Raw genomic sequence first — 15,023 nt, forward strand, 5'->3', positions numbered from 1 at the left:
TGGTCAAAGCAACATCGCAAAAATATAGAAAAAAGGTTTTTTCTTAACAGCGGTCGTCCCTCGGCAAACAATGGCAAACCTCCGAGTGTATTTCTGCTTCTCATAATAATACAATCGCCGTTCGGAGTCGGCGTAAAACTGCAGGTCCCTCCGCTTTGTGTGACAACATCAAGGCGCACGCCACAAATCGGAGGAGAAGCTCGGCCAAACACTAACATATGTGTAAGCGCCAATCTATTATTATTATTACAGAAATATTTCATGTGCCTGATGAATTAAGTTAAATTTGATTTTTTAAATACGTGACAACGCTCCAAAATACAGTTCAGAAATAATAATTGCTTTAACTTATTAAATAATTTGAGTTTACTTTTTTACCAGGTGGCAACCCTCTTTAATAATCTTAATATTTAAACTAAGGATATCTTACAACCTTCGTTTCACGTAAAATTTTAATATTTCATTTAACTCATGCATACTTTATTTAAATTCTAATTTTGAAACAGGTGGCACCATATTCAAAATATTTTCAAACCACAACCCCTTTCGTCTGGCATCCATATCAAGATAACCATTTCAATTTTCGGCCTTTATTTAAGTCGAACTTGCTTTTTGAAACAGGTGGCAATTCTCCTACATATGTGTAATTAAGAAATAAAGCCGTTTCAAAACCATTTCGATCGATACTCATGGTGTAATAATTTATTTAACTTGAAAATAATTTGAGTTTCATGTTTTTATAAGGTGGCAACTCTTTTTGAAAAATAAGAAGCTATTGCACATCTACAGCCCAAGCCCTTTAATTTGATACCTAATTTTGTAAAATCGAACTAATATTACAGATCTGATGATATGACAAAAGGCTTTCGCGTATTATTAAAGAACGTAGATAACAAGAAGGGACAACTCGTTACAATTGTAGCGAAAGTGAGCAACAGAGGTGTGCCTTCTCTTTTGCCTTGGTACGCTTTTTGATTGGATGTGTGTATTGGATATATGTATGTACATATGTATATGCCCTCCAGTACTGCTGGAGTCAATCGCTACTTTTGAACCGCTACTGCACCGACTCCTAGGTAAGTAGCTACACTATTAACCCGTGGTAGTGCACATGGTAGTGCAGAGTCGAACCAGTCGTAAGTAGAATAGCGAAAAACTACGACAGAGGGCGCCCATAAATCACGCAAGTGACTACTTTAGTAACTCCCGGTAGTGCAGAGAGAGCCGATGGTGACTACCGCCTAGGACATTGCCTTGTAAAAGTAATCGATGAAATACACTGCAAGTAGTCGGTCGGTAATTGACGGTGTTTATCAGGTAGCTACCGATTCAGCAGTCCTGTAGTCACTTCTCCGTACTGCAGGGTAGTCACATACCCACACTCCCAGTACCTACAACACACACTTCTTTACTCATTCTCTCTTTACCTCTCCGACTTATCTTCCCACATCTCTTCTTCACCTTTCTTAATTTGCTTAATTACTAACTGATCTTTTCTTTTATGACTTTCTCTAAACTAATCCCTTTCTCTTTGTTACAATGCAACAACAACAATTCACATTTTGACTCTCACTATTAGTTTATTAAGCTCATAATTGCTAACTTAGTTGTAAGAATTGTGTAACCTTTGAATTGATTAATGAAGATACCTTCGAGAAGCAAGGACTTGTTATTGGCGCAGTCGGACGCGATCTCAATACGCAAGTTCGAAAAACAAACACAAATATAAGTAAAAAGTTTTATTTTTTGCTAAATATTTGGAAATTTTAAATAAATTTTATTTGTAGCACGAAGGGAGTTGACAAAAGGTTTTTTTTTCAAGAAAAAGTTGAAATTGTGAACATTAAAAAAAAAATACTGAACCCCAAATAAAGGAAAAAAACTCCAACATGCAAATGTGAAGAAGGTTAATGACTAAGTTTGAAAAAAGGCAAAATAGAGTGAAAAATATGCCAAAAAAAGTCATATACATATATGTACGTAAACTTTGAACTTGCGAAAAAAAGAAAAAAACAAAAAAAACTCTAAGTCGGAGGTCACCTTCGAAACAATTAAATTAATTAAAGTCATATATACATACATACATATAAGCGGTACCTAAAACCAAAAAAAAAAAAATACAACTGCTTCTACTCCAAACAATCAAAACAGCTAGCCTTGAGGAGAAATCAAGTGAAGGAGAAATATCACGACATTCATACAAAAACAACCACATGAAGGCACCTTTTGTTATAATGTGTTAAATGTGTAAAATGTGTAAAGGATTATTTTTTTGATATAATGTGGTGTAATGTGGAACGATTTTCCGTCATCCCTTGTCAAATTTGTTTGGAGACAAACCGGTTTCGGCGTTGTGCCATCTTCAGTGTCATTTTTCGTTCTCAATAAGAAAGCAAACCTAAATATTTTGTATTTTATCACTGCCACCTTAAATATTGAATTTTAATAATTGAAATTGAAAGCCATAGACAGAAACGAAATTTTGAACTTGACAGTTCACGGTTTAAAAGAGAAACTGGGTGAGTTACGGCTATCGACAAGCGAACGGAAAGCGACGCACAATGGGGCCGCTACATACAAGTTGGTGCTCAAAAGTCTGTAACTGGATTTTCCCCTGAAAACTACGAAGACACATCCAAAACGGAAATATAATATTATTTCATTATTTTGTGTACTAACACTGTTTTTTCTTTTTCTTATTAAATTGAAAAATATGTAGAGAAAAATAATAAACCCAGATCATCCACTATTTCCAATAAGTCACTTCGTGTTCTAAACACTGAAAAACTAATTCATTGTACATTGAGAATTGTAATTATGGTAACGGGCCATAAAGATTACTTAAAATAGAAACAATAAGAAAACGGTACAAGGCACGATACAAATTTTATTCGTTTATATAATCATCAGATTCAGGTTGTGTATATTCAAAATTCTCTTCTAAAAGCATGTCTTTTACTTCTGGATCAAATGATTTTCTTTTTACTGTTTGTGAATGTCTTAAACTCGTAATATGAGGATCAGAAGAATAAAGTAGACGATGAAATACATCTTCAAGGTTAGCTTTCCTTGAAGTTTTTCGGCTAAAACGTTCACGATACGCTTTGAAATCTTTATTTCGTGATTCGAAAAAATCATGCGGCAGTTCAGAGAAGTTTCTTCAGATGGGGGTTAATAGTGTCGAGAACTTGTTTGGCTTCACTGCGCTTTCCACTAGCTCGCAGGCTCATTTGTGCTGTGAACGTTAATTGTTCGTGGGAATAATCTTGACGAAGCTAGGACGTTTTCCCACGTTTGACTGGTCACTAAATTCCCCAAAGTCTTTAGGGGGCCTTCCTCCTTTAGGTATCTGATACCCCACAAATTGACAAGTTTTTTCTAACCACGCTTTTTCCGATTCATAAAATCTATTTTCGTGTCTACCGCATCCGATCCATTTTAAGGTAATGTAGCTCTTGAAATTGCGCAAACATATTTGCAACTTCTTTCTTTCCGAAGCTGGGCAGCTGGTTTGGCTTGAAATATATTGTTCCACATCTCTGAACTTGCATTGTAGTAATTTAGACGGGCTTTTAAAAAATATTTCACACAAATCCCGATTTTTAATGGATAAAAGGGTTCCGTCTGGAATAAATGTTAACAGTATTGAAATAAAGAATAAATACATACGGTATATACCATTCTCTTCCATTAGTTTGAATTTTTCTTAAAACACTCCCACTTAGAACATATTTTTGATAAAATAATGACAAAATGTAGCTGACAAAAATTAATAAGTTCACGTTAACACATATTTTTCTCAAAAATGCGCAACGTTCTTGTGCAAATCTTTTAAGTTTACTTATATAGACTTGCGGTTATAACAAAAAAAGATTCGGAAAAAGAACCTTGCGCATTTTGGAAAAAAAACGAATTTAAAAATTCACTATGAAAAAAAAATTGTTTATTAAAATTTTTTCCTTATATCTCAGAAACCATTGAAATTATGTAATGATGCAAAGTTGTAAAACAATCAGCACACATTGCTTATTCACCGACATAGTTCCTTCTAAACTAATAGTAACCTTAAACATAATAAGACAGCCTTTAATAACACACATAAACTCGCCTTCGATATCGGAAAAAAAATTTTCTGACTGAAAAGTTAACTTTGAGCTGTTGTACGCGGCAACTGATAATAGTTCGGAACCCAAANTCTAAACTAATAGTAACCTTAAACATAATAAGACAGCCTTTAATAACACACATAAACTCGCCTTCGATATCGGAAAAAAAATTTTCTGACTGAAAAGTTAACTTTGAGCTGTTGTACGCGGCAACTGATAATAGTTCGGAACCCAAATTTGTTATGACTCTGCTGGTATATATTTTTTATCTTAAATACCAACTTTCGAAAAATGAGTTTTGAGCATCGCCCTCTATGACGAAGTCCCAGTGTGGGACGTTACAAGACAGGCTAATGGAACACTTCGGCCTGAACATGAGTGAGACCGATGCTGACGAAGTAGCAAGCCAGATAAGCGTGCGTGAGGTTTAGAGTTGAGAGGTTGGAGAGTAACTCCATGACGTCGAGGATTCCGTGATCATTTAGCGGATCCGGTCGACCTAGCTTCGAACAATGGTTGGGGGACTTTGAGCTATGCATCAGCGATACAATGGAGTGAGCTGAAGAAGTTCATTTACGCGAAGCAACTCTTGAAAGGGGCGCCAAAATTTTTATTCGCAGCCAAAGCGGCATAAACTGCTGGAGTTCTTTAAAGCTCGCGCTGCGCCAGGAATTTGGCGTTGTGTTGTCATCGCTTGGGGTGCACCGTGCTCTGCGTAGTGGTCGGAAGCGTCATGGAGAATATCTCCGTGAATACTTGTAAGTATTAATAGAGCTAGGGAAACCAATTTGTTTAGACGACTCTAGCTTAATCGATTACTTCATCGAGGGCATATCGGACTCCAAGTCAAACAAAAGTAACCTGTACCAGGCGAAAACTATTAAGGACTTGAAAGAGCAGGTCAAGGTTCGTTCCAGCCAACCACCACCCGGGAACATGAACAATGGAAAGCCATCGTCTTCAAACAAGGGCTTCCAGGGTTCAGTTTTGACCAGCAAGGGGTGTTTTATCTGTGGGAACGCATCGCATTTTGCCATAAGTTGTCCACGCAAACGGAACTCGTGTTTCAATTGTGGTAAAGAAGATCACCGTGCGGCTGAATGTAAGTCAAGGGGCAAGTCGTTTAAGTCGGAACAGAACAGCGTGAACACTATGACGAACGAAGCAGAAGTTGTCGAATCTAAGAAGCGATGCGGGCTGATCTTTAAAGATATCAGCTTCCACGGAACAATTATGATGCTTAAGTTAGACGTTGATTTAAGTAGAGAGCGGCGACGACTGGTGGGGATTGGTACAAGCGAACTCACGACAATGGGTAGCTTTACCATATTCATTTAAATAGACAGCATCAAGTTAGAGATAACGTTCCATGTAGCAAGCGAGCGAGATATCAAGTACGCACTCCTTATCGGGAACGATATTTTAAAGCAGGTCGACTTAATTGTTACTGAGGATGGGGCTGAGTTCAGGCAGAAGGAGGCACAGCAAAAGAAGCAGTCACGAACAGGTGAATAGAGGAGCGGTAGCGAAAGGTTCACATGTTGGAGCAACGAGACCTGAAGGATTAGTTGGGAAATCCGGCGGTGGCACAAGAGTGAATGATGAAGAGTACGTAGAAGCGGCTAAGAGGTACCGCGAGCGCATCGGTGTAAAAAGGGCATTAGAAGTAGCACACAATGAGAGCGTGGGCGCTGTTGTGGCTAAGGAGCCGCGCGAGTGCAAGGTGTTGCAAGCGACGACGAGGTTGGTCCACGAGTGCGTGGGCTGGAGAAGAGAGCAGAGTTGCTAATCAATAAATTTTAAGATATGTGTCTGGTCGCCGATACGACAAAGTTGCCTGCAGATGAAGTCGACCTTTCGCACCTCAACGGAGAACGAGCAGTTGCGGGGAGAAGCATGATAGCGTAGTAGTGATAGTAGTGGTTGAAGGATGGGATCATCCAACCCAGCACTTCGGACTATGCGTCACCAGTGGTGCTAGTTTCGAAGAAAGACGAAAGAAAGCGGTTGTGCTGCGATTATCGGCGCCTGAATGCAAAAATATTTTGCGACAATTTTCCGATGCCGAACATTGAAGACTTGATCGAGAAACTGCAGGGTGCTGGTGTGTTTACCACACTAGACCTTACCAACGGGTTTTTCCATGTTCCAGTGGAGCTGACTTCCAGGAAATACACCGCATTCGTGACGTACAACGGTAAGTATGAGTTCCTGTATATGCCATTCGGCATATCAAACTCACCGGCAGTTTTCTCAAGATTTATCTCAGCTGTGTTCAGAGACCTTATCCAAGATGACACCGTCGTGGCCTACGTGGACGATTTGGTTATTCCCTCCAAGGTTTACACCGAAGGCGTGCGCAAATTGGAACGAGTTTTGCGGAGGGTAGCGTAATACGGCTTGCACATGAAGTGGGACAAGTGCCAGTTCCTCATGAGCGAAATTGACTTCTTAGGCTACGTGATAGAGGACGGTTCGATAAAACCTTCGGAAACAAAAACGAAATCGATCAAAAACTTCCCATTGCCACATGACTGGAAGGCTTTGCAGTGATTCCTAGGTTTGACATCGTACTTCAGGAGGTTCGTCGAAGGGTACGCCGTAATAGCCAAACCATTGTCGGATTCACTCAGGAAGGAAGCCAAGTTCGACTTGTGTGAAGAGCAGTTGGCCGCATTCCAGCAGTTAAAGGCGTTGACGAGTGCACCAGGCCTTGCATTGTACAACCCGAAGGCGGCGACAGAGGTACATACGGACGCTTGCATGTATGGGTATGGGGCAGTGCTCCTGCAAAGGGACGTGGATGACTAAGCATTCCACCCTTCGGAGGAACGGTACCATTCCTGCGAACTTGAGGTGCTCGCGATAATTGGGGCACTCAAGGGTGTACCTCTTGGGGTTTAGCTTCAAAATCGTTACCGATTGTAACGCGTTCGAGATGACGATGCGAAAACGAGATGTTCCCTTAAGAGTATCGCGTTGGGCGATGTTCCTGCAATATTTTAAGTATGAGATAGAACATCGGAGCGGAACAAAAATGCGACACGTTGACGCGTTGAGCAGGGTATCTTGTCTCCTGCTGGAAGATTCCCTGATCCACAGGCTGAAGCAGGCGCAGCAGCAAGACGATTGGGTAAGAGCAGTCCTAAAGGTATTGGAGAAGGGTGAGTACGAGGACTTCTATGTCATGCTGTATAAGGATCCGAGGCGTAGCGTTACTAATGGAAACCGAGATCATCAAGATGGCGCATAGGCAAGGGCACTTTTCCGTCAAGAAAACGTAGGAAGCCGTAGAGAAGTCGTTTTAGGATCCAAATTTAAGAAAAAAGGCAGTGAAGGTCGTAGGTAGCTGCGTCGAACGCATCATGGGCGATGCGAAGTGAGGCAAGAAAAAAGGCTTCCTGAATCCTATCAACAAGGAGGACAAACCGCTAGTAACTCTCCTCCTAGACCACGTTGGACCGTTGGAGTCGAAAAAAAACTACATCCTCGTAATTGTGGATGCATTCTCCAAATTCGTTTGGCTGTATCCAACGAAGAACACTGGTGTAGAAGCAGTCGTTGAATGCATGAAAAGGCAAGCGGCCGTGTTTGGAAACCCAAGGCGTGTCATCACCGACAGAGGCGCGGCCTTCACATCAAACCTGTTCAAGGAATACTGAGAAAGCGAAGAGATCCGGCATCTGTTGATTGCGACGGGTGTGCCACGAGGCAACGGCCAGGTCGAACGCATGCACCAGATCGTCATCCCAATGATAGCTAAGCTGGGTGGTGAGAATCCAGGGACCTGGTACAAGCGTGGATCGAGTGCAGCAGCTGATCAAGAGCACTCCACCGAGGAGCACCAAGCAGTTGCCATTCCGGATTCTGACAGGGCTCGAAATGCGATTGAGACAAGAGTTGTTGGAGGAAGCGGCCGTCGACGAACTCGATGCATCAAGAGAAGCAACGCGTCAGGAAGAGCGGAACAATATCGCCGCCATCCAGCTAGAGAATCGGAGGACATTCAACGATAAGCGCAGATCCGAGCTCGACTATGAAGTAAACGAGCTAGTAGCCATTAAAAGGTCTCAGTACGGAGCAGGACTAAATTTGAAAGCGAAATGCTTTGGACCATACAAAATTGTGAAGAAAATGGAGCACGGAAGATACGAAGTTGAGAAGATTGGGGACCACGAAGGACCCAGACGCACCACCACGATCGCGGAGTTCATGAAGAAGTGGAATATCTCCTTCGAGGCCGAATAAACACTCAGAATGGCCGAATGTGGGATTTGACTGACGGACAACTCTGAAGACAAACGGACCTAAATGCCATTAAGCAACACTGGACAACGACCCGCAGGAGCAACACTGCTTGACGAAGAATGGGAACAAAGGGAACGGACAAACTTAACGAAATAGACGAAACTAGACAACGGACGTTTTTTTACAAAGCGTCACTCCCTCGATAGCACACGAACGAGAACGACACACCGAACAAACCGCGGGCTTCAAAAAAGCAAAAAGCAAAAGCAAAAGTGAATGTTCAAATAAACTGTACATCGTGTCTTTTTAAATTAAAACGAGACTTTTATTGAAGCGGAACATACACTCCTTGTACCATCCCACATTACTTGTTAATGGTAATGCTGATACTTGGCCAGAGATTAAAAAAATTTTGATAGACAATCACGGAGAGAAAAATTCTGTTGACCAACTTATTGACAAAATAAGATCTTGTCGTTGCGATTCACCAATAGAGAATTTTTATAAAAAACTAAATTCTCTTCTGTGTCGTTTAAATAATGCTTTATATTTTAGTGATAATAAATTTACTGAAATAAATTTTGAAAGTAATGGTCGAATCGCTCTCAATTCTTTCAAATATGGTGTACCTGAGCCAGTGAAAAGTATTCTAGTTAGCAGAAATCCTAAAAATTTAAAGAAGCATACGATACTATAAAATTAAATGTTTATTTAATGTATAACAACCAGTCAAATCGTTTTAATTATACTATTAAATATGCAGAAAAAAATAGAATTATAACTAAGAGAAATTCAAACGTACAACAACAATAGTAACGGACAATACTAAAACAATAGAAATAGTCATGGACAATATTACAGAAATAGTAATAATAGAAGTGGACAGCACAACAATAGCTACGGACAGTATTACAACAATAACAACACTGAAAGATTTCAACAACAACAAGGACAACAGTATAATAATTCGCATCCAAATTTGTCGGTACAGTCGAAGCCAACTTATAACACCAGTGGCCAAACATACAGACCACAAAATCAATATCGTAGCAGTGATATAGACCATGTAAATTCCCTTGTTCCAAGTATAAACCAGAATTTTCGTAGCAATGAAAATCCAAGTCGATCATCTGTGGAACCAATAGAATTGGGTGTGAACGAAAATTATCAAAATTTTCAATTAGGCGCAAGAGAAAATTACCCTATATAGTGGTGCAAATGCAAACAAGGCAACTAAGAGTTATAATCGATACGGGGCGGAATTCAGTGTAATAAACCCTCTGTTATGTAATCCGAAATATGCAGTAAAACCAACTATTTCATCGTTGAAAGTTTTGGGAAGAAATATCGAAACATAAAGTCAATTTTGTATACCTCTTTTAAAGGAATTTAATAAAACTAAATATTTTGTAAATTTTCTCGAATACTATTTCACAAATATTTTGACGGCATCATAGGAAATAACATATTACTTAATTTAAATACTATAATTGATTACAAACATAGCAGAATATTAACCGACGATGCAATTTTGCCTATATACTTTGACGAAGAAGAAGAAATATCAGTGGACGAATATATAAAAAACGAGAGCTTACAAATATTTACTTAGCTGCGAAGAGGAAAATGAAGAAAAATCCCTTGTAATCAAAAGATGAGGAAATTTTGAGAACAGTTTTAAATAAATATCAGGATTTTTTCTACAGAGAGGGGGAAAATTTACCTTTTACTACGGAAATCCTACACAGAATAATTACAAAAACAGATACTCCAATATACAGTCGACTGTATAGATATACAGTAGTACATCGCGCGGAGGTAGATCGCCAAATTCAGGAAATGTTGGCACAGTTCCTAGTAATAGCCCTTTAAGGATTGTACCGAATAAGGCTGATCAAAACGGAAAACCACAATGGCGAGTTGTCATCGACTATCGCAAATTGAACGAACAGACAATAGATGATAAGTTCCCACTTCCAAATATGGAGGACATATTTGACAAGTTGGGAAAATGATGCTATTTTAGCACCATTGACCTGGCGAAAGGCTTTAAGCAGATTGAGGTGCACCCTAATGATAGGGCCAAAACGGCATTTTCAACCGCAGATGGTCATTACGAATTTACACGTATGCCTTTTGGCTCAAAACAGCACCTGCAACCTTCCAGAGGTAAATCAATTATGTTTTAAGAGAACATACAAACAAAATTTGTGTCGTCTACTTGGATGATATCCTAATATTTTCTTCAAGCTTCGGTGAGCATATTGTTTTTATAAAAAAACAAATTTAATACTTTATACGCATCTAATTATAAATTCAATTTAACAAATGCCAATTCGCCGAATTAGCCACGTAATTTTTAGGACATGTGTCAAGAGAAGGTATAAAACCAGATCCCTCAAAAATAAGATGTATTGAAATTATGAAACCACCAACCAATATTAAAGAAATAAAGAGATAACCGTCTTCATGGGAAGGCATGGCATATTGATAGCTGCGGTCCAAGAGACGAAGTTGCACAGCAATTCAACACTGTTGAATTGTGCCGGGTACAACGTGCACCGTCGAGATCGCGAGCGGGATAATGGTGGAGGCTTAGCGTTCATTACGCTCCACATCGTGCAGTATCGTCTTATTGAAGCAGGCATCGACTGCAGGGATACCACCCTAGAATGTCATGGCACTGCTATCCGATCAGGCGATGTTGAGCTCGAAATATTTAGCGTTTATATACCCCCTGTCACCTGCTGCCCGGCAGGATATCACCCGGGGAGGTGCGCTCCTCACAGGTTAAAACCGTATGGTAGTAGGCGACTTTAATGCGCACCACGATCTTTGGCACTCAAGCCTGTCAAACGATCGTAGGGGAACTGACTTGGCTGAGCAGATAGACGATTCGACATTCTGCACAATGAACGACGACGCACCCACCAGGATTATGGGCAGCTGCTGCAGCTCGCCAGACATAACAATAGTCAGCGCTGCTCTGATAAACAGCATATCATGGCGACCTACGCTGACTTTGGCATCAGACCTCCTGCCCATAGTCATCTCGATCGATAAACCAACCGACTTTGCTTTCGCGGAGCACCGAACATATATCAACTTTTCTAAAGCTGATTGGAAAGGCTTCGCGGAATTTACTGAAAACACCTTCGCTGCCCTCCCCACACCAACCGACGTCCACCTTGGTGAACGAAAGTTCCGCAGGGCTATCACCGCTGCTGCAGCCCGCTTCGTACCGGCAGGATGCATCACCGACCCATGCCCAAACTTCTCTGCTGAAGCGGCTGTTCTAGCCGATGAGCGTGACAGCCTTCGTCAGGCCGATCCCGGAGATCCCCGTATCAGGGATCTCAACGCGGAGATTCGGCAACTAGTAAACGTACATAAGCGGAAGAAGTGGGAAGAGCATCTGAAGAGCTGCAACTTCACCTCTGGTGAGAGTAAGCTTTGGTCAACGTAAGGTCAACCGAGTGACCAGAAGGCTGCACAAACTGCCAACAACCTGCTTTTACTTGCGGTGAAGTTCAGGTGGCCATCGGGAAGGCGAAAGCCTCCAAAGCCATGGGTCCCGACGAAATATGCATGCTGATGCTGAAAAATTTGGGTCCTGCGGGGGTAGCGTACGTAACGGAGGTCCTCAATTTGTCCAGGGCAACTCTCATCTTCCTAGACATCTTGAAGGCGGGGAGAGTGGTTCCACTGCTCAAACCGGGGAAACCTGCCAACATAGGAGATTCTTATCGTCCGATAACACTCCTTTCCCCGGTAGCGAAGACACTCGAGGCCTTGCTACTCCCGTATTTCACAAACCACTTGACCCCAGCGAAGCATCAGCATGGTTTCCGTAAAGTGCACAGTACAACAACAGCACTTAACGCCATAAACACTCAGATAACTCGTGGCCTTAACCGTAAACGTCCCTGTGAGAGAACGATTCTAGTAGCGATGGACCTGTCAAAGGCTTTTGACACTGTCAACCATTCCACGCTACTAAAAGATATAAAGGCTTCCTCTCTCCCACAGAGGCTCAAAAGGTGGTCGGCAAATTATCTAAGTGGTCGACACTCGTCGGTAATGTTTAGAGACAAATCGAGCAAACTTAGGAAAATAAAACAGGGGGTTCCACAGGGTGGTGTCCTTTCCCCACTACTGTTTAACTTTTACATTTCAAAGCTCCCTCAACCACCAGAGGGAATCTCGATTGTCTCTTACGCCGACGATTGCTCGATCATGGCGACTGGGAATGGAATTGATGACCTGTGTTCGAAAGTAAACGGATATCTCTCTGAACTTTCTCGCTTCTTCACTGCAAAGTGTCTAGCCCTCTCCCCTACGAAATCCTCTGCGACCCTTTTCACAACCTGGACGAAGGAGGTTAGGCTACCGCTAGGAATTCACGTCGATGACACACCAATTCCGACGGTGAATCCTAAAATTCTCGGAGTAACATTCGACAGCCTGCTCTCCTTCTCTGCGCACGCGTCCGCTATTGTCAAAAAAGTACAGCCACCCAAATAGACAGCTGCTTGCAGAGGAGCCCTCGCCGAGGCACGTCAGGAGGCATCTATATGAACTGACGGACGAAGTCCAGAGGTTCATTAAGCAACTCTGGACCCGTCAGCTCACAGACAGGGCCTGAACGGCATTCACAGGGACGCAGTCTCGAGTTATGTAGACTCAAGACCTGTGAATGCCGTTCTAGGCACACAAACACCGGACATTGACGCGACGGAGCTCCATCTGCCTCGGGAGACCAGGACAACAATAGCCCAACTTCGCTCTGGCTACTGCAGCAGGCTAAATTCCTACTTGAGTAGGTTAAATGCGGATGTGCCGAACGAATGTCCGGCATGCGGAGAGACCCCTCACGACTCGAAACATCTCTTCGCATGCCCGGAAAACCCCACAACCCTAACGGCGTCGTCCCTATGGACCGACTCCGTAGAGGCTGCACGCTTCTTGGGGCTGCCGTTAGTGGAACTCGACGACAACGACTGAGATATCAGCCGATCTGGGCGGGGTTGTTGTAGCCGCTACGACAACAACAACAAATAAAACAATTTCTGGGTATGACGGGATATTACCGCAAATTTATGCGTGACTACGCAAAAGTAGCTTATCCTAGGTACGAATTTAAAAAAAAAATGCAATCTTAGACTTTAAAAACAATGATTTTTTGAATGCTTTCATAAAAGGCCCCGAACCCATTCGGTGGTGCTCATTTGACCTTCTCTAAAAATGAAGCAGAAATACACTCGGAGGTTTGCGATTGCAAAAGTTTTGCTAGTTGAAAATATTAAAAAAATATTTTCTGAAAAACATTTTTGTTTTTCTGAAATACATTTGCCTTTTTCTGAAATTCATTTGTGTTTTTCTGAAATACATTTGCCCTTTTCTGAAATACACTTGCAGTTTTCTGAAAATCATTCAACTTTTCTGAATTTCATTTGGCTTTTTCTGAAAAACATTTAACCTTTTCTAAAATACATTTGAGGTTTTCTGAAATACATTTGAGTTTTTCTGAAATTCATTTGGCCTTTTCTGAAATTCATTTGGCCTTTTCTGAAATATATTTGTATTTTTCTGAAATACTACTGGAAAAGGTGTAGTTGAAAACAATTATAATCCTAAGCGCGGCCGAGGCCGCCTACACAGAAAGGAAAAATACTGGGGACGCAAAAATACTGGGAACGCAAGTGAAAATTGTGATTTTTGGCAATTTTTCTAAGGGATAACATTTTTGTCAATCGCGGTTCATGCCCTCTCCTAAAAGGGTGGTTGGAGGTGCCACGCCCACTCCCCCTTCGCCTACCGCCCCTTTAAAGACCACCCTTATAGGAAAGCCAACCCCTAAAATTTTATGATCTATAAACTGCATAGCCAACATTTTTCTAGAAACTAAATTTTTTTTTAATTTTGGTGAACATTTTTTTAAACATTTAAATTTTATTTCTGATTTTTTTTTCATTTCGGGGGAACCCTACAATTGTTTTCAACTTGATATTTTTATGTAACATTTATTAACTGGAACAGGAGAATCGATTTTCTTCAAAACTTTTTACTACTTTTTATGCACTTTGCACTCAAAATTTTAATACAAACGAAAAAATAAGTTCAAATTCTCTAGCAAATTTAATTAGCTTTCATTTAAAAAAATAATCAAATTGAGTGAAACCAATTGTAACCACTGTGCATTGTTAGCTAGATATCATTGTACTTAACAAGGGGATAAGTTTCTCAGTGCACTTAAGGTTGATGTGGCTACACATAATAAAAAGCCTTGAGCACCGCCTGACTATTACTTAGGATCTTCTCATTTCAGTAATTCCTACGTAAATTCAACACCGCAAATACAAATGGCGTAGACTTAAGCATAAAATATTTTCGAACATTTTCCCATAGGAGCAGACCCTTTGGTTAGAAGCCTCCTGCTTGAATTCCTTCGGGAGTTATTAGGGTGGTTGTATACCAACGGGGGCTGCCAAGTTGGAGGAGATGTTAACCGTTGCTTTGTTGATAAATCTATTTTAACCCCCCTCTTTTCAAAAACTATGGTTTTGCCTACATGATTTCTTCGAACTAGAAGTAAATAAATGCAGTGTTTTCCCTATCCCAGCAAAATTCATTAGTGTTCGTTCGGAGTACGTCCGTAAACCTAGATGA

The 15,023-nt window shown here is 41.1% G+C and overlaps 1 protein-coding gene across 2 annotated transcripts in view; it reads right to left on the bottom strand.

Moving 5' to 3' along the window:
• Positions 1-15,023, bottom strand: part of LOC108370294 (transcriptional regulator ATRX-like) — a 91,834-nt gene that overhangs the window by 73,347 nt on the left and 3,464 nt on the right. The window lies entirely within an intron of this gene.

This window comes from Rhagoletis zephyria, unplaced genomic scaffold (genome assembly GCF_001687245.7).
Source record: "Rhagoletis zephyria isolate East Lansing unplaced genomic scaffold, Rhagoletis_zephyria_1.1 Rzeph_scaffold_00003, whole genome shotgun sequence".
Classification (NCBI taxonomy): Eukaryota; Metazoa; Arthropoda; class Insecta; order Diptera; family Tephritidae; genus Rhagoletis; species Rhagoletis zephyria.